Source organism: Lathyrus oleraceus, chromosome 4 (assembly GCF_024323335.1).
Source record: "Lathyrus oleraceus cultivar Zhongwan6 chromosome 4, CAAS_Psat_ZW6_1.0, whole genome shotgun sequence".
Classification (NCBI taxonomy): domain Eukaryota; kingdom Viridiplantae; phylum Streptophyta; class Magnoliopsida; order Fabales; family Fabaceae; genus Lathyrus; species Lathyrus oleraceus.
In genome coordinates, this window is record NC_066582.1 from 116,381,360 (window position 1) to 116,401,836 (window position 20,477).

A 20,477-nucleotide genomic window follows, 5' to 3' on the forward strand; every position below is an offset into this window, starting at 1 on the left:
ATGCGCCAGCTACTTTCCAACGTTGTATGATGTCAATCTTCGTAGATTATCTCGACGGAATTATGGAAGTATTCATGGACGATTTCTCGGTGTGTGGGTTCAACTTTGAGAATTGCCTCATTAACCTTGAGAAAATCCTAGAGAGATGCGTAGAAGTTAACCTTGTGTTAAACTGGGAAAAATGCCACTTTATGGTTAAAGAAGGCATAGTGTTAGGACATATAATATCTGAAAGAGGCATTGAGGTTGACCAAGCAAAGATAGAAGTTATAGAAAACCTTAACCCTCCTAAGACAATTAGAGAAGTCCGTAGTTTTCTTGGGCACGCCGGTTTCTACCGACGCTTCATCAAAGATTTCTCTAAAATAACAAAACCCCTGACCAGCCTTCTGATGAAAGACATTGAATTCATTTTCGATGAAAAATGCATCAAAGCCTTTAATCAATTAAAACAAGCGTTAATTTCAGCACCCATTTTACAACCTCCGGATTGGACTAAACCCTTCGAAATAATGTGTGATGCTAGCGATTTCTCTATAGGAGCTATTTTAGGGAAAAGAAAAGATAAGAAACTACATGTAATATATTGCGCTAGTAGAACCCTAGATGCCACTCAATTAAATTATACAACAACAGAGAAGGAACTCCTAGTTGTAGTTTTCGTAATCGATAAATTTAGGTCTTATCTTGTAGGATCTAAGATTATAGTCTATACAGACCATGCAGCTATCTGTTACCTTCTAAGCAAAAAGGATGCAAAACCTAGATTACTCAGGTGGATCCTTTTGCTACAAGAATTCGACTTAGATATTAGAGACAAAAAAGGAACAGAAAACGTAGTTGTTGACCATCTTTCCAGATTAGAGCATTTGAAGCCAGACTATTTACCTATAAATGATGACTTCACCTATGACATATTGATAGCTAAGTTAGATACCGTTCCCCTTGAACCTGATAGAGACAACCTTGGGACAGTTTCAGAAATTAGCAGAGTACCATGGGACACTGATTTTGTGAACTATCTAGCCGCTGATATCATACCACCTGACCTCAACTATCAACAGAAGAAGAAGTTCTTTAAAGATATAAGACATTTCTATTGGGATGAACCACTCCTTTTCAAAATAGGAACATATAACATATTTCGACGTTGCGTCCCGGAAGAAGAAGTCAGAAATATCATAGAGCATTGTCACTCTTCACCCTATGGTGGACACTCAAGCACATCCAAGACATACGCTAAGATCCTTCAAGCTGGTCTTTATTGGCCAACATTATGGCGTGATGTCCATACTTATATCGTCCAATGTGACCGGTGCCAGCATGCTGGGAACATCTCAAGACGTGACGAAATGCCTTTGAAGAACATCCAAGAAGTAGAACTATTTGACGTTTATGGTATTGATTTCATGGGACCTTTTCCATCTTCGTTGGGAAACAAGTACATTTTGGTAGTCGTTGACTATGTGTCCAAATGGATAGAAGCTATAGTCGCATCCACCAACGAAATAAGAGTAGTCATCAAGATGTTCAAGAATAATATTTTTCCCAGATTTGGAGTACCACGACTCGTCATAAGTGATGGTGGATCACATTTTATATCCAGGATATTTGATAAACTCTTAAGAAAGTATGGAGTAAAACACAGAGTAGCAACACCATATCATCCCCAGACTAATGGTCAAGTGGAGGTATCTAACAGAGAGATTAAGCAGGTCTTGGAGAAAACTGTTTCAATATCCAGAAAAGATTGGTCTGAAAAGCTAGCATAAGCACTGTGGGCTTACAGAACTGCTTACAAAACCCCTATTGGAACTACACCATACCAGTTGGTCTACGGGAAGCCATGCCACTTACCTTTTGAACTCAAGCACAAGGCATATTGGACCATCAAGACCCTGAATTTGCATTACCTAGCATCTGGCAAGAAGCGAATCCTTGATATCCATAAATTGGAGGAACTCCGCCAGAACGCTTACGAGAATGCCGTTATATACAAAGAAAGAACCAAAGCTTAGCATGACAAAAGGATTGTGAAAAAGGAATTTAATATAGGCGACTCTGTTCTCCTCTTTAATTCAAGATTACGACTTTTTCTAAGTAAGATACGTTCGAGATGGACAGGCCCCTTTGAGGTTTCCAAAATCCTAAAATCGGGAGCAGTTGAAATCCGTAACAATTCCTGTAATCCATTTGTGGTAAATGGACAAAGACTAAAGCAATACCAAGGAGGTGACATCCCCACAGAATGCCATGACCAAACTCTGATCGACCTTCCAGTTCCTACCTCTAACATATAAAGTTTGAATCGTCAAGCTAACGACGTTAAACAAGCGCTGCATGGGAGGCAACCCATGATTTCTTTTCAATTGCTTCACTTTTTACTATTTCAATTTACGTTTTTTATTTGTTTTATATATATGTATATCTATGTGGAGACTAACAATTATAATATTTGCGATTTCAGGTGTCGTCTGTTTCTAATCTAACTTTTCAGGATGGAAAATTGCGACACTATGCCAGTAATCTTTCGTGACCCAGTTCAAGAGCAGCGCTACGCCAACTCTCCCAGCGTCCAATGCTGCCCACCAGATATCCTAACTCGAGCTGCATGGAGGCATTAGGCATTGAGCCTAGTGTCAGGAATTTGTGCAATCAGTTGCAATGGGATGAATATACTGATGCGATGCATGTGACTTACAGGAACCTGACTTTGGAGTTCTTGAGCTCGCTGACCTACGAGCCCTATGTTGGTCATGTTAGTGATGGTGGATACATTAATTTCAGGTTGTTTGAGGCAGAATACACCTTCAACAACAAGCGTTTCGGTGACTTACTTGGATTTCAGACTGCTTATGATGCTTCATCTGAGCTCCCCATGAGCTATTTCCTGAGCCGAGACATTGAGAATTTTTGGAGTGACATTACGTGTGGAGGTAGTCCTGACCCTTCCACCCAAATCTCCAACAAGATTCACAGCCCTACTTTCAGATACTTTCAGATGATCATTGCTCACACCTTCTTGGGGAAGAGTGACTCTGATACGAATGTGAGTGCTGAAGAGATCTTCTTCATGTACTGTACCACTCAGTCACGCCTAATAGATTGCGGAGCTTTCCTGATCGAGAGTCTATATCTTAATGCTCACTCCGCTGTGAGCCCTATACACGTTGGAAGCACGATGAATCATATAGCCTCAGCCCTGGGACTTGATAGAAGACTATCTCACCTGACGTCTTACTGCAACTACTCCTTGATGGATATTGACTTCTGTCTGGACCATGGCCTCATGAGGAGATCTTCTTTTCAACCAGATCAATACAGGCTCTTAATCGAGGGTGAGACTATTCACTACTTCACTTTACCGGACCCTCAGGTAACTTGTGTTATTGATCTGGCCAACTGGGCCTACGCTATAGAAGGGCAGGGAGAGACAGTAGACGAGCCAAAAATCGCACCTATCAGAATCAAAGTCCGCACCAATAATCCAAATATCTAGAGTCCAAGCATGCAGTCTGAACTGGCTAAGCTTCGTATGGAGATAGCCCAGCTTCGCCAAGAGCTTGCTGATGTTGCTTTGCAGGTCGAAGTATCAAGTGCCTCACATGACATTGAAATCGATATACTGAATGATGAGATTGCCGACCTCCGACGCCAAATCGCAGAGCTTCGAGGATACGAAGTCGAGGAGACTCCACTATACCCTGAGCATTGATGCCATCACCAACCGAGAAATACCGTTTGATTTTCCTATTTTCCTGTTATTTATTATTTATGCTTATTTTTATTGTTTCCTTTGACATTATGCTTGCTTTATCTTTCCTAAGATCTCTGGACCCGAGACTTATTATTAACTCTTCACATACATATATATGCATTATTATTATTATGTTTTTATGTTCATTTTATTTTATTTCATTTTACTATTTTATTTTATTTTATTTTATTTTGTTTTATTTTATTTTGTTTTGTCAAGCTTAAACCAAAAAAACAGCATACCATAGAAACCTATGTGCACCCCCTTCTTGCAAAGATGAAGACAAAAAGATGTGGCCCAAGAAGCAATCCGGCCCAACCAATTCCTAAGACATGGAGGGCGCCATAAGCCTCATGGAGGGCGCCATGATGTCTGAAACTTTAATGGGACAGAATCCCTAATTTCACCATTTTCACCTTCTTCAACCTCTCCAAACCCATTTTCTCCTTCTCCCAACTCCACCAAACTTTACGAAAAATCCCAACTTTCTCATTTTAACTCCAAGCCATTACCATTTCCAAACTTCACTCATCCATCTCTCCACCAAAACCCCACTAAAACTCCATCTTTCACTTCCTTTCCATAAACACCCATTTTCCTCTTCAATCACCATTAATGGCCGGAATGGAGTTCAACAACATCATTCTTCGCGGAGGAAAACCCGGAGAGCGACAAAATAAGATTTTACAAAAATTACAATCTCGGGAGATCCTCGCTACCAGGTATATAGACGAAGATTGCTTGTACACTTTAGGAACATACCATAGTGTTTTCCACATGCTTGATACTTTAGGATTACACGATATTTTTTCTAGTAAAGCACCCACCTATGATAGGCTGACTAGGGAATTTTCGAGTTCCCTAATTTACATTGTTTACCCTGGCACTGCTAGCACGGTAGGTACCGTTTGTTTTAGAATGTTTAATATGGAATACGAGTACACTATTGATGCCTTAGCGGGTTTGTTAGGTATGCCTTATGGTGAGGGTGTTATCTATGAGACGCCCTTAGATGCTGAATGGGCACTCGAAGCATTTACTTTTTGGAATAGATTATCAAATGTGACTATCACTTCCTTTGAAGGAATTTTAGCTTCTAATATTCATAACCCGACCATACGTATTTTTCGATACCTTTTGGCATGTACTATATTTGGTCGGGAGAATTCTAACAAAGTAAGTGCTCGTGAGTTGCTATTTTTACAGGGTTGCCTCACTAATCGCAGGATCAATCCTGTTCCTTTTATGTTGGACCATATGTCTGCCATTCTTAAAAAGGGAGGAACCATCTCTTTCGGTGGTTTGATTACTTCCATTGCTAGAGCGTTAAATCTCAACGCTGAGTTAGCCACCTTGGAACCACTCCCTCACCGCACCATTAACTTAATTTTTTTGAAAGATATGAAATTATGCAAGGTGCGACGAGCAGGTGGTTTTCACCTCATGATACATGGTGTAGCTATACCTAGTGTTGTTTTACCTTGCTCTCAGTGTACAGATGTGCGACATGCAAGGAACTAGACGTATGATCTTGCTGCTCCACCCTTTACCGGTCCTTTGCCACCTAACGTTTCTATGGACGATGAGCAAGGGACCGATGATGAGTATGACTGGCGCGACCAGTCACCTGCTCATGATATTCCTACTGCATCACCTACATGTAACACCCCGATAATAATAAAATAATTATTTAAATTGAGTTAATAATATATTTATTAATTTAATTAAATAATTGGAAATTTATTATTATTATTGGATTATTATTATTATTGGAAAATATATATAAGTTGGAAATAAAGAAAAGAGCCCATTTTGAGTAAAAAGGTTTTTCGTGAAAAATAGAGAAGCGATCGTGAAAGAGGAAAAAGGGCAAAAGGCAGAGCAAGAGGAAGAAGGTTGGAGAAGAGCTTGGAGCTTGAGATTCGCCGGATTAATCAGGTAAGGGGGGTTTATCGCCGATTAATGGGTATTATGGGATAATATGTGATGGGTAGTGATAAGCCGTTAATTTGACCCTAATTGGGATTGTTGATGCTGAAGAATTATGTTGGACAATTGTATTTAGACTGTAATTGAATCTGTGTTTGGGTTAGTTGTGAAATTCCGAACGTATAGCTTTTTACGGAATCGGAATCGGAGGTCCGGAAGTCCTCCAACGGCGGAAAATGCGGAGAATTCTGCATTCTGCCTTGTGTTAGCGCAGGAACTGCTGTTTTGTCTGCGTTAACCGGTTAACCCAGGGTGTTAACCGGTTAACACTGTTTTGAATTGTGAAAATGTACTGTTTTGCCTGCGTTAACCGGTTAACCCAGGGCGTTAACCGGTTAACACTGTTGCAGAGTGGAAAAATTGGCTTTTTAATGTTGTGTACATAATTGAGAGTTGGCCTATGTTGGTGTATGATGTAATAGGGATTATTTCCCGCTGTTTTGAGCAGTATAGGTATTAGTAGAGTGTGCTAATACTGTGTTTAATTGATTTACATGATAATGATGTGTTGATACATGTGTTGATGATGTATGATGGTATGCATAATGATGTGAATGTATGTATTATGCATGTATGTGTGAATGGACTGTTGTATGGCTTAGAGTGTGAGCATATGTCCGTTGTGAATTGTTGTTGATGCTGCATTGCTAGATGATTAGCGTGCATAGTCTAGCCTTCGGGGCTGTAGCTAATTCCCATGGTGAGGAATTAGTGAGTGAATCATTGTGGATTGTTGTTGATGTTTGCATGCTAGATGATTAGTGTGCATAGTCTAGCCTTCGGGGCTGTAGCTAATTCCCATGGTGAGGAATTAGTGAGTGAGTCACTATGTCTCAAATGAGTGGGACTAGTGAGCTTAGTAGCCGTATCTGGAGGGATCGGTAAGCTTGAACTATATGTTCAAGAATAGTCGATACCGCATGTGTGGAGTCTCATTGCATAATGTATGTATGGCGTATAATATGAATGGATGTATTCCAATATTATACGTGTGGTTGTGTTGTTATGGAGTATGATTTGAGATTATACTTGTGTTTATGTTGGTGTTGAGTATGAGGTTGAGCTGATGTGCTGTTACTGATTGTATGTTGCGATTAGGGTGATTAATGTGTTAAATTGCTTAACATGACATTATATTCTATAATGCTTATTATATTGATTGAGGAACTCACCCTTACAACTATTTTTCAGGTAACGAGCAATGAGTTGAGTAGAAGCGAATGCTTGGAGTCTAGTGTAGTCTCCTTAGTGGGTCATGCTCTGATAGATGTAACATCGGGATGGGATGTTTTATGTTGTTGAATAAATTACATGTGAATGTTACATGTTTTACATGATTGAGGAGATCTCTATCCGCTGCGTTTTATGCAAATGTTTATGTTTTGAATTAATAAAAGAGCATGACCGTTATATGGTTGAATGGTGTGAATAATTGTGTGACACCCTTGAATGGCATAATTACTCTGAATTGTTATATGTGTATTATTTTTAATTAAATATTTGGGGTATTTTAGAAGGGTGTTACATTAGTGGTATCAGAGCATAGTCGGTCGAGTCGAGTCGTAATTATTCTGTTTTCCCTGTACGGGATAGGTGTTGTGTAACCCTATCAGTACTCATTGTTTTAGTTTGTTTGGGTTTTCAGAATAGAGATGGCTGGAAGAGGTAGAGATGATGCTGCGATTGCTGAGGCTCTGGGTATGCTAGCTGGAGTACTTGGAGGAAATCCGAATGTTGGGGGAATGGGAGCTACTCGTCAACTGAGTGAGTTCCAGAAGAACAATCCTCCAATGTTCAAGGGAGCATACGATCCAGATGGTGCTCAGAAGTGGTTGAAGGAGATCGAGAGGATCTTCCGAGTGACTGAGTGTGCCGATAACCAGAAGGTCAGGTTCGGTACGCATATGCTGTCAGAGGAAGCTGATGATTGGTGGGTTGCTACCCGCACTGAGTTGGAAACTGCTGGGAATGCTGAAATCACTTGGGCTGTGTTCAGAGAGAGATTCTTGAGGAAGTACTTTCCAGAAGATGTCAGAGGAAAGAAAGAGATAGAGTTCTTAGAGTTGAAGCAGGGTAACAAGTCTGTTACGGAGTATGCTGCTAAGTTCACAGAGCTGTCGAAGTATTACACTCCCTATAATGAGGCTGCTGGAGAATTTTCGAAATGTGTGAAGTTTGAGAACGGGTTGCGTCCTGAGATCAAACAGGCTATTGGATATCAGCGGATCAGAGTGTTTTCTGACTTGGTTGACTGTTGCAGGATTTTTGAACAGGATTCCAAAGCCAGAGCAGAGAGCTATCAGCAGAGGGTTGATAGGAAAGGCAAGAATCAGAATGATCGTGGAAAACCGTATGCAGCTGGCAAAGGTTTTCAGAAGCAGAGTGGGATGAAGAGGCCTAGTGGGGGAGACTCTAGTGCTCCTGTTAAGTGTTATAGATGTGGTCGGGCCGGACATCGTGTCCATGAGTGTACCAGTGCTGAGATGAAGTGTTTCAAGTGTGGTAAAGGTGGTCACTTGGCTGCAGAGTGTCGGTTGAAGACTGTAACTTGTTTCAACTGTGGAGAGTTGGGTCATATCAGTCCACAGTGTCCTAAGCCGAAGAAGGAGAATCAGTCAAGAGGCAAGGTCTTTGCTTTATCGGGTTCTGAGACTTCTGCAGATGATCGTTTGATCCGAGGTACGTGTTATATTAATGGCTTTCCTCTTGTAGCTATTATTGACACAGGTGCGACTCATTCCTTTATATCTTTGGATTGTGCTGTGAAACTTAAGTTAGAGATATCTGAGATGCATGGTAGTATGGTGATTGATACTCCTGCAAAGGGTTCAGTGACTACTACTTCAGTTTGTTTGAATTGTCCTTTGAGTATTTTTGGTAGAGACTTTGGGACAGACCTTGTGTGTCTTCCCCTAGTGCAGATTGATGTTATCTTGGGTATGAACTGGTTGGTGTTTAACCGAGTTTCTATCAACTGTTTTGATAAGACTGTGATATTTCCTGAGAGTGAGGAAGGAAAGAGTTTGTTTCTATCAGCAAGGCAGGTGAATGAGGAAGTAGCAGATGGGGCAGAGTTGTTTATGCTGTTAGCGACTTTAGAGGCTAAAGATAAACTGGTGATTGGCGATCTAGCCGTGGTGTGTGATTTTCCTGATGTGTTTCCCGAAGAAGTGAATGAATTACCGCCAGAGCGTGAAGTTGAGTTCTCGATTGATTTGGTACCTGGTACTAGACCGATATCGATGGCTCCGTATCGTATGTCTGCTGTTGAGTTAGCTGAATTGAAGGGTCAGCTGGAAGATCTGTTGGATAAGAAGTTTATTCGTCCGAGTGTGTCACCGTGGGGTGCACCAGTGTTATTGGTTAAGAAGAAAGAAGGTACTATGAGGTTGTGTGTGGATTACAGGCAACTGAATAAAGTGACGATCAAGAATCGGTATCCTTTGCCGAGGATTGATGATTTGATGGATCAGTTGGTTGGTGCGAGTGTGTTCAGCAAGATAGATTTGAGATTGGGATATCATCAGATACGTGTGAAAACTGAGGATATTCAGAAGACTGCTTTCAGAACAAGGTATGGACATTATGAGTATTCTGTAATGCCTTTTGGTGTGACTAATGCGCCTGGAGTATTCATGGAGTATATGAATAGAATTTTCCATCCGTACCTAGACCAGTTTGTTGTGGTGTTTATTGATGACATTTTGGTGTATTCGAAATCTGAAGAAGAGCATGCTGAGCATTTGAGAGTGGTTTTAGAAGTTCTACGAGAAAAGAAGTTATTTGCTAAACTCTCTAAATGTGAATTTTGGTTAGAAGAGGTTAGTTTTCTTGGTCATGTGATTTCAAGAGGTGGTGTTGCTGTTGATCCTTCTAAGATAGAAGCGGTATCTAAGTGGGAAGCTCCGAAGTCAGTTTTTGAGATAAGGAGTTTTCTTGGTTTGGCTGGTTATTATAGGAAGTTCATTGAGGGATTTTCTAAGTTGGCGTTACTGTTGACGATGTTGACTAGAAAGGGACAAGCGTTTGTTTGGGACTCGAAATGTGAAGAAGGTTTCCAAGAGTTACAGAGAAGGTTAACTACTGCTCCTATTCTGATATTACCGAGTTCGTCGGAATCATTTGAGGTTTACTGTGATGCTTCATTGTTGAGTTTGGGTGGTGTGTTGATGCAGAATAAGCAGGTTATAGCTTATGCTTCGAGACAACTGAGGGTTCATGAGAGGAACTATCCGACACACGATTTAGAGTTGGCAGCTGTAGTGTTTGTTCTGAAGTTATGGAGGCATTACTTGTATGGATCAAGATTTGAGGTTTTCAGTGACCATAAAAGTTTAAAGTATTTGTTTGATCAGAAAGAGCTGAATATGAGACAGAGGAGATGGTTAGAATTTCTGAAGGATTATGACTTTGGTTTGAATTACCATCCGGGTAAAGCAAATGTAGTGGCTGATGCGCTGAGTCGGAAATCATTGCATATGTCTATGTTAATGGTTAAGGAATTGGATTTAATTGAGCAGTTTAGAGACTTGAGTTTGGTGTGTGAGAGTACTCACAATAGTGTTAAATTGGGAATGTTGAAATTAACAAGTGGTATTCTGGATGAGATCAGAGAGGGTCAGAAATCCGATGTGTTTTTGGTTGATAAGTTGACTTTAGTGAATCAAGGCCAAGGTGGTGAATTCAGAGTTGATGAGAATGGTGTTTTGAAATTTGGTAATCGGGTGTGTATTCCGGATGTTACTGAGCTTAAGAAGAGTATTCTTGAGGAAGGACATCGTAGTGGCTTGAGTATTCATCCTGGAGCTACGAAGATGTATCATGATTTGAAAAAGTTATTTTGGTGGCCGGGAATGAAAAGAGAATTTGCGAGTTTTGTTTATTCCTGTTTGACTTGTCAGAAGTCAAAGATTGAGCATCAGAAGCCGTCTGGGCTAATGCAACCGTTGGCTATTCCAGAGTGGAAGTGGGATAGTATCAGTATGGATTTTGTTTCTGGTTTGCCGAGGACAAGTAAGAATTTTGAAGCTATTTGGGTGATTGTTGATAGATTGACGAAGTCGGCTCATTTCATTCCGATCAGAATGGATTATCCGTTAGAGAGACTAGCCGAGTTGTATATTGAGAAGATTGTAAGTTTGCATGGTATTCCGTCAAGTATTGTTTCGGACAGAGATCCTAGATTTACATCGAAGTTCTGGGAAGGTTTGCAGAGGGCTTTGGGAACTAAGCTGAAATTGAGTTCTGCATATCATCCGCAGACTGATGGTCAGACTGAGAGGACGATTCAGTCACTAGAGGATCTTTTGAGGGCTTGTGTTTTGGAAAAGGGAGGCGCTTGGGATTGTTATTTGCCTTTGATTGAGTTTACCTACAACAATAGTTTTCATTCGAGCATTGGTATGGCACCGTTTGAAGCTTTGTATGGTAGGAGATGTCGGACGCCTTTATGTTGGTATGAGTCCGGTGAGAGTGCTGTGGTTGGACCGGAGATTGTTCAACAGACTACAGAAAAGATTAAGATGATTCAGGAGAAGATGAGAATTGCTCAGAGTCGTCAGAAGAATTATCATGATAAGAGGAGGAAGTCACTTGAGTTCCAAGAGGGAGATCATGTGTTTCTTCGCGTTACTCCGATAACTGGTGTTGGTCGAGCTTTGAAGTCGAAAAAGTTGACACCTCGATTTATTGGTCCTTATCAGATTTTGGAGAGGATAGGGGAAGTAGCCTATCGTGTCGCTTTACCGCCGTCGCTTGCGAATTTGCATGAGGTTTTTCATGTGTCTCAGTTGAGGAGGTACATTCATGATCCGTCGCATGTCGTCCAAGTAGATGATGTACAGGTGAGAGATAACCTGACTGTTGAAACATCACCAATGAGGATCGAGGATCGAGAGTTGAAGCAGTTGCGGGGTAAAGAGATTGCCTTGGTGAAGGTAGCTTGGAGAGGACCAGCAGGTGGCAATGTGACTTGGGAACTGGAGAGTAAGATGAAGGAGTCTTACCCAGAGTTGTTCGCTTGAGGTATGTTTTCGAGGACGAAAACTCTTTTAGTGGGGGAGAGTTGTAACACCCCGATAATAATAAAATAATTATTTAAATTGAGTTAATAATATATTTATTAATTTAATTAAATAATTGGAAATTTATTATTATTATTGGATTATTATTATTATTGGAAAATATATATAAGTTGGAAATAAAGAAAAGAGCCCATTTTGAGTAAAAAGGTTTTTCGTGAAAAACAGAGAAGCGATCGTGAAAGAGGAAAAGGGCAAAAGGCAGAGCAAGAGGAAGAAGGTTGGAGAAGAGCTTGGAGCTTGAGATTCGCCGGATTAATCAGGTAAGGGGGTTTTATCGTCGATTAATGGGTATTATGGGATAATATGTGATGGGTAGTGATAAGCCGTTAATTTGACCCTAATTGGGATTGTTGATGCTGAAGAATTATGTTGGACAATTGTATTTAGACTGTAATTGAATCTGTGTTTGGGTTAGTTGTGAAATTCCGAACGTATAGCTTTTTACGGAATCGGAATCGGAGGTCCGGAAGTCCTCCAACGGCGGAAAATGCGGAGAATTCTGCATTCTGCCTTGTGTTAGCGCAGGAACTGCTGTTTTGTCTGCGTTAACCGGTTAACCCAGGGTGTTAACCGGTTAACACTGTTTTGAATTGTGAAAATGTACTATTTTGCCTGCGTTAACCGGTTAACCCAGGGCGTTAACCGGTTAACACTGTTGCGTTTTGCCAGAAAATGTGTTTTTTGCCTGCGTTAACCGGTTAACCCAGGGCGTTAACCGGTTAACACTGTTGCAGAGTGGAAAAATGGCTTTTTAATGTTGTGTACATAATTGAGAGTTGGCCTATGTTGGTGTATGATGTAATAGGGATTATTTCCCGCTGTTTTGAGCAGTATAGGTATTAGTAGAGTGTGCTAATACTGTGTTTAATTGATTTACATGATAATGATGTGTTGATACATGTGTTGATGATGTATGATGGTATGCATAATGATGTGAATGTATGTATTATGCATGTATGTGTGAATGGACTGTTGTATGGCTTAGAGTGTGAGCATATGTCCGTTGTGAATTGTTGTTGATGCTGCATTGCTAGATGATTAGCGTGCATAGTCTAGCCTTCGGGGCTGTAGCTAATTCCCATGGTGAGGAATTAGTGAGTGAATCATTGTGGATTGTTGTTGATGTTTGCATGCTAGATGATTAGTGTGCATAGTCTAGCCTTCGGGGCTGTAGCTAATTCCCATGGTGAGGAATTAGTGAGTGAGTCACTAGGTCTCAAATGAGTGGGACTAGTGAGCTTAGTAGCCGTATCTGGAGGGATCGGTGAGCTTGAACTATATGTTCAAGAATAGTCGGTACCGCATGTGTGGAGTCTCATTGCATAATGTATGTATGGCGTATAATATGAATGGATGTATTCCAATATTATACGTGTGGTTGTGTTGTTATGGAGTATGATTTGAGATTATACTTGTGTTTATGTTGGTGTTGAGTATGAGGTTGAGCTGATGTGCTGTTACTGATTGTATGTTGCGATTAGGGTGATTAATGTGTTAAATTGCTTAACATGACATTATATTCTATAATGCTTATTATATTGATTGAGGAACTCACCCTTACAACTATTTTTCAGGTAACGAGTAATGAGTTGAGTAGAAGCGAATGCTTGGAGTCTAGTGTAGTCTCCTTAGTGGGTCATGCTCTGATAGATGTAACATCGGGATGGGATGTTTTATGTTGTTGAATAAATTACATGTGAATGTTACATGTTTTACATGATTGAGGAGATCTCTATCCGCTGCGTTTTATGCAAATGTTTATGTTTTGAATTAATAAAAGAGCATGACCGTTATATGGTTGAATGGTGTGAATAATTGTGTGACACCCTTGAATGACATAATTACTCTGAATTGTTATATGTGTATTATTTTTAATTAAATATTTGGGGTATTTTAGAAGGGTGTTACACTACACACACTGCACCTTCTTCCTCTGACCATTTTGCAGGTACCACTCCCGGTTTTTACATCACCGAGGAGATGTGGCGCGAGCACCTGGCTCGTGAGGAAAGGCGTGACACCCTTCTGAATACTATAAACCAACAACTGACAGATAATATGAGTTTTATGGTAGCTTCCCAGTAGCGTAGTGAGCAAGCACATCAGACTATCACTGAGTCCTTACATGCGATCACTAATGAGCAGCATCGCCAGCGACTAGCTAATGAGCGTCACTTCGCACTTATCGAGGCCACCCAAGGGTCTCTCTTAGGTCGCTCTCAGCAGCTGCAGAAAGGACTTAGTACTCGTAGCAGACATCCTCGATCCCGGCATCCTGACCAGGGCGGTGACGGTGACGGTACCGGTGATCACCCATAATTCCCTCTCTCTCTCTCTCTCTTCCAGGTTACTCCTACCCTATCTCATATCGAAACATTGAGGACAATGTTCGGTTTAAGTGTGGGAGGAGATTTTTATCGCTTTTTATCGCTTTCATTTATTTTTAGTATGTTTTGTGTGTTTTAGTTGTTTGCTTTTCCTTTCAATAAAATAACATGTGTTTGACGAGTCATCTGTGTAGTGTATCCATATTTCTCCCATTTCTTTAACCTTACAAAAAAAAAAATTTGAGCAAAGAAAACAGTGCATCTTGAATATTCAGGCTATAAGACAGGTTTATGACGAGATGTAAAAGACTTGGGAAAACTTTTTCTAAAAATCGATATTGTCATAACACCATAGGCTTCATGACTATAAGAGTCGATCCCGATACCCCATATGCTGTGGCCCCAATTTTTGTTCCAAATAAGTCCTTAAGTAGTTTGTCCTTGTAGTCAGCTCCGGCTTAAACATGCTCTACGTAGGGGACCGATGAAAATAAGTGAATGATCACAAAAATTCCTGCTTTGTTCTCAAGTCGTATGAAAATTTGGGCTAGGTGACTCTCACACGATCATTTAACCCAGCAAAATAAAGAAATATGCGAAACATGCAGAAGAAAAATGAAAAATAATAAGCCTATTTGTTGGTTGGTTCAGAGGTATCTGGTGCTGAACTTGGTAGGATGGATTATGATCCAATCCCCCACAACTGCAAATTCAGTAAAATAAAGGGGTTACACCAACTTATGTACCAGAGCCCCATGCTTAGAATAATAAAACAATTGGGTAAAATAATGTGGATTGCTTTGTATAGGAACGAAGCCTATGACCGTGTTTGCGGGAAGTGTCACTACAATATCCTTAGTTCGATTCGTTAGTACCTAGTGATACATTCCTTGAATGAACTTATAAGTCTTTTTGCCTTGAATTAACTCTAGTTGATACTGTTTTTCTTGCATAAACTATAAAGAGTTTTGCTTGAGGACAAACAAAGGTTTAAGTGTGGGAGAATTTGATCACACTGAATCACACCGTGTTTTTGACTCGGATTTCACATGTTTATTAGGACTTTATTATCATTTTGTTTGTATTATGCTCTCTTTTATGTTGTTTTCAGATATTTAGCTCTTTCGGGACCCTTTTAGAAGAAACGAAGCAAAAAGACCTAAAATTAGGGTTTTTCGGCGAATATTATACATATGGCGTTACACATGGCGACCGCTATAGGAGAAGCCATTACTCATCAGCCCTCAACCAGGAGGTAACCTCCACATTCCCATGATCTTTCCTATTTCCACACATGGCGGGCGCCATGAAGGGATGACGGGCGCCACCTTTGCAAATCACGTTCCCACTAAGGAGAAGTTGGAGGACACCATGGTCTTTGCAAGCTGCTGAAATCCTCTATAAATAGTTCGTTCCATTTCATTTTCAAATCATCCAACTTAGTTTACAACACTAAGACTATATTCTTCATCTGTAAAAACGGTAATCTGTCACATCGGGGGGTTATCGCACCTTAGTGAGATTGAGTTGGGTCACTTCGAGTTGCTGTCGTCTTTATCTTCAGAGTCGGAGGTTTATTTTCCTTGTACCAGATTTAAAGCCTCCGTTTGGAGCAGGTACTTATTTATCGCTTTTATTTATTTATTTACTTGTCTCGCTTTATTTTATTTATTTACTTGCCTCGCTTTATTTTATTTATTTACATGTCTACACTTTACTTTACTTATTTTCTGTCTACGCTTTACTTTATTTAATTTCTGTCTACGCTTTACTTTATTTAATTTCTGTCTCGCTTTACTTTATTTATTTTCTGTCCACGCTTAATTTTATTTATTTTACACGTTTTACTCGTTCTTTACGCCTCACATTCTAAAACAACTTTTCATCATGATCAATATCATTGTGTTTGTTGGTATTACCATGTCTGGCTAAATCTTTTAAAAGTTAGAGTGTAAGGATCGCGATTAAAGAGATGTTTCTCATATTGAATCTGTATAAATACTTTAAAGGCTGTTTTGATTTTTAACTTGAGTTTCTGAAACAAACTTGGTTAGTTTTAACTATTCAAGGAGTGCGAAAGCACCCTGGCTTAGTTAACTAGGAATTTTTATCACTTTAAGGAAAAACGATTTTTGAAACTGTTTTCGGACGCGTTGATAGATTTAAAATCAGGAAACTCCTTGGGTAAAACTTTCCAAATCAAAATCACTTTTCAACTAAGTTTACGAGTCTTATTTCTTAAAAATAAGTTTACTACTTTAGCGTTCTGCACACCTTTTATAAGTGACAATAAAATGCCTTAATTTAAGGGTAAACTCGGTTCTGAATACGCGAAAGTGACAGTTCCTGTTAAATGGATTATTTTCAAGAGTAGAAAATATTGCCTCATAAGTAGTTCTATTTAGACAATCGAAACATCACTTAACTGACGTGATATACATTCAAACCTGTCTTTATCTGCACTACATTTATTATTTACCGTTATTTTGCAACACCAATATCTCTTTTATACCGCCTTAGATAAACATCGTAACACTAGTAATCGATAGATTGATAATTTGGTCTCTATGGGATCGATATTCTTTTATATTACTCTGACGCGATTCGTGCACTTGCAAATTCACCGATCAATTTATCTGAATATCTTAGACAAACTCCTACAGATGGTTGTGATGTTCCTGGGCCCTCAAATCCTCAAACACATGGGGTGAATCATCAACTTGGGTTAGGGCCACGCGTTCGGGTAGCTAGGGGATGTGGTACCAGAGGTCGGTGATCGGTAGAATAACAAGTGTACTATTTGCACCAATGTAGTAATAAAAAGGGGTTTATCCTGAGTATCGGTCTCGAGGACTGCGTAGAAAGTATCAATTTATAATAATTCAATTAAACAAAAGTTCATATGGGGTTGGATGTTTGTTTTCACAATTGATAAGGAATAAAAATATAAAGCGTATAAAACTCTTTTAGTCGATATAAGAAATAATGCTAAGGGCAGGTGTATGAATTGCTGTGTATTCCACTTTTTCATATCATATAACATCGATGCTATTATAATTCAAAACAGTTTCTCCAAAGTAGTTTTCTCTAATTCCTTAGCCAAAACCATTTAACAGGCAATTTCACTCCTAATTCCTTAGTCAATCAAATTGCTGTTAAGAAATATTTATTTTATCAAGAATTTACTGTAACCATAGTTTGATCCTCATTCCTAAGTGATTAAACGCAGGTTTTATTATACAACAGTGATAAGGCGGTTTGTCCGACCTAAACCTTAACCAGAAATCAAAATTTCATTTGTCCAATAAAATTAAGCATTAAGCACGTTGTATACTAATTTGAATTATGAAAACATCACTGATTATAAGAACATGGATAAAATATTCATACAGTAGCAATTCAGGGACACCCCCTAGCATTGGGGGGTTTTAGCCTCTCATAATATTCAAAGACAAAAGATTACAAATTAAAGACATTACAAGTTGTTGTTGATGAAAGTTGATCTTCAATTTCTTCCGATCTTGAAGATCTCTTCTCTTCTCCACACCTTGCAAGGTTGCTTCCTCTTTTCGTCTCTTCTCTTTTCACGATCCAAAAGTCCCTCTTTCAGTGCTTCCAATCCAACTAAATAGTTTCCAAACAACTAAAAATAATGCCAAATGCCCAAAATGCCCTCCGGATGTCCACAGTAGTAAAAATTAGAAAAATCAGAATTTTAAGCGAAATGGCCAACATGGGCCGTGTCAAGTGACACTGCTGCCCGTGTTGGCTCCTCTGTAGGTGTACAAGACATGCCCTGCTGACACAGGCCGTGTCAGGTGACACGGGCACTCGTGTCAGCCCACTGTTTTGCTGGGTCTTTGCTGGCTGTTCTGCACATGCTGACACGAGCCGTGTCAGGTGACACAGGCACCCGTGTCAGCCCCCTATTTTGTCCGTTTTTTGCTTTTTCTTCAGTCTCTAACCTCCCGTCTTCCGGTACACACTTACAGACTTTTAATCAAACCTGGAAACCAACATTCTACACAGAAACGCATAAAATGCGACAAAATGCGGAAAACTACCAATGAAACATAAAACAAACGGAAATTCATACAATGCAATAAACTGAAGAAATCACTAAAATAAAACCCAAAAGTTACCGATTCATGAAGATTTCATGCTGGATAGATGATGAAAACTGAGTGTAAATGGTGGTCGATCACAACCCCAAACTTATCTCATTGCTTGTCCTCAAGTGATGCAAGAGACAAAGCGGAGGTCAACCATGGATTCTATTCTTTCCTCAACACAGCTGATGTTATTCGCAACTTGGGTTTCCCTTTCCCGATTAAGTTTCAGGTTCACCCATTTGATATTTTCCACTGCCTTATCATTTCAGAGAGTTCTTTTACCTGCAAGCTTCTTCACACTACTCACCAAATCTCTCGAGGTTAAAGTGTTTAGCACTCAATAAATCAAGGTATGCAATATCAACTCTTACTTTTGAATAGATTCTACGTCAACTGCACAAACACAATTCACACACTTTAAGAGGTCTTCAGGGTTGTAATGGGGCTTAGGTATGGTGGGAGAGTAGACAACAAAATGGATTACAAAAGTTTTTACAACTCGGAATTCATGCTTTTAATTTTTTCTTTGTGTAAAATTTTTATTTTTAGGGTGTCATCAAATCTTCACTCTTTTTCCACTCAACTTCATTTTAATGCATGAGTCTATTTCTAAGGCAAGTGCTTATTATATTTTTTTTTCATTTCTTTTTTTTCTTTCTCTTTTTTCGGTAGAAGAGGATGTTTCTACACACTTTTTCTCTTTTTTTTTTCTTTTTTTTTTCTTTTCCTTGCACTTGCCATTTTTCAACAACATTTTCAATTTACGGATGCATACCCCAAACTTATCTCTTTGCACAAGTCTTACATTACACAGTCATGCCGAGCTAGGGTAGGGAGTGTATAGCTAAGGGTTAACATGATGGTTTACACAAACAAAGGGTTACAAGCTTAAAGGGGTTAACAACGGATGAAAACAACATTAAGGGTGGCTAGAAAGGCTCAAAGATGGAAAACAAACAACGTGCCTCAGTGTGTGTTTTTGTATTGTGCTATATCAGTAGAGCTTACGAAAAATTAGAGAGATAGAGTCATACCTGAATGCGCTTTTTTATGTTTGGTTTAGCTAGAATCTTACCATGTTGGTTAAGCTTGCAGACTTCAAACATTCTTTATGATAGATAACTTCTTTATCAGATTGGGATTACCTTCTCCTTTTTCGGTCTGGGTTTCCAAGTTGCGTCCAACCTTTTGTTTCTCAACTGTGTCACCTTCCATGTTGCCTCGGGAGAAAGTTCGGGATCACGTCTTTTACTTACTATCCACTAGTCTCTCATTTCTCCAACATCATCTACTTTCATTTGTAACTTACCAAAATAAAAACAACCACACAACGACGAACAAAATAACACACAGACACAATAAAAATTAAAATTTAAAACAATTCAATTAAAAACCTCCCCACACCTGAACCAAACATTGTCCGTAATGTTTAAAGTTAAGATATGAGGAGTACTTACAACAATTACTGAGGAGGTGGTGGCGGGTATGGATAATGCAACATCATACGTTGCATCATTGCGTTCATCTCGTCCAAAACCGTCCCTTGATGGCGTTGCTCAGCTCCGAACCTGGTGATCTCTTCACCTTACCTGGATTGCTCCGTGCGAAGGTGGCCAATCTCATCCTGGATCCATCCCCATTGGTCTGATGGCATGGAGTAGGATCCAGAGGCTTGAGTTGGTTCCGGCGGTTGTTGGAAAAAAGGTTCCTCGGTGCTCGGTGCACCATCCATCGGTTCATCTGCAGTAAAAGAGTCAAACAAATCTTCGTCCCCCTCTTCCGGTTCGGGACAGTCATAGAGCCAGTTGGCTCTGTTAGTGATATTGATAAACTCGTAAGCAGGTTGTAAGACCCTAATTTTGTCCCTAAGATCCCTCATGGCATCATAACCTTTGCATTTGCATTACCTCAAGGATCATAAGCATCTTGGTTCCCTTTGCCTTTGGGTGGGACCTCTTGTGAGTAGTTTGAGATCACCAGGCATGCTTGAATTGTATATCATTGCTTTTCTTATTTTGTTTACCAACCAAAAGCACAAAAATATGCCACTAACATCTTTTGTTTGTAGCTTAAGCAATCACAAGGTCAAAAGCTTCAAGGAGATCATTGGTACAAAGATATGGCCAAATGAAGATGATAGCAAGCATGGTAATGGTTCCCAAAGCTCTCATCCATCAAATATGCCTCCTTAGCATCTCATTTCATCATT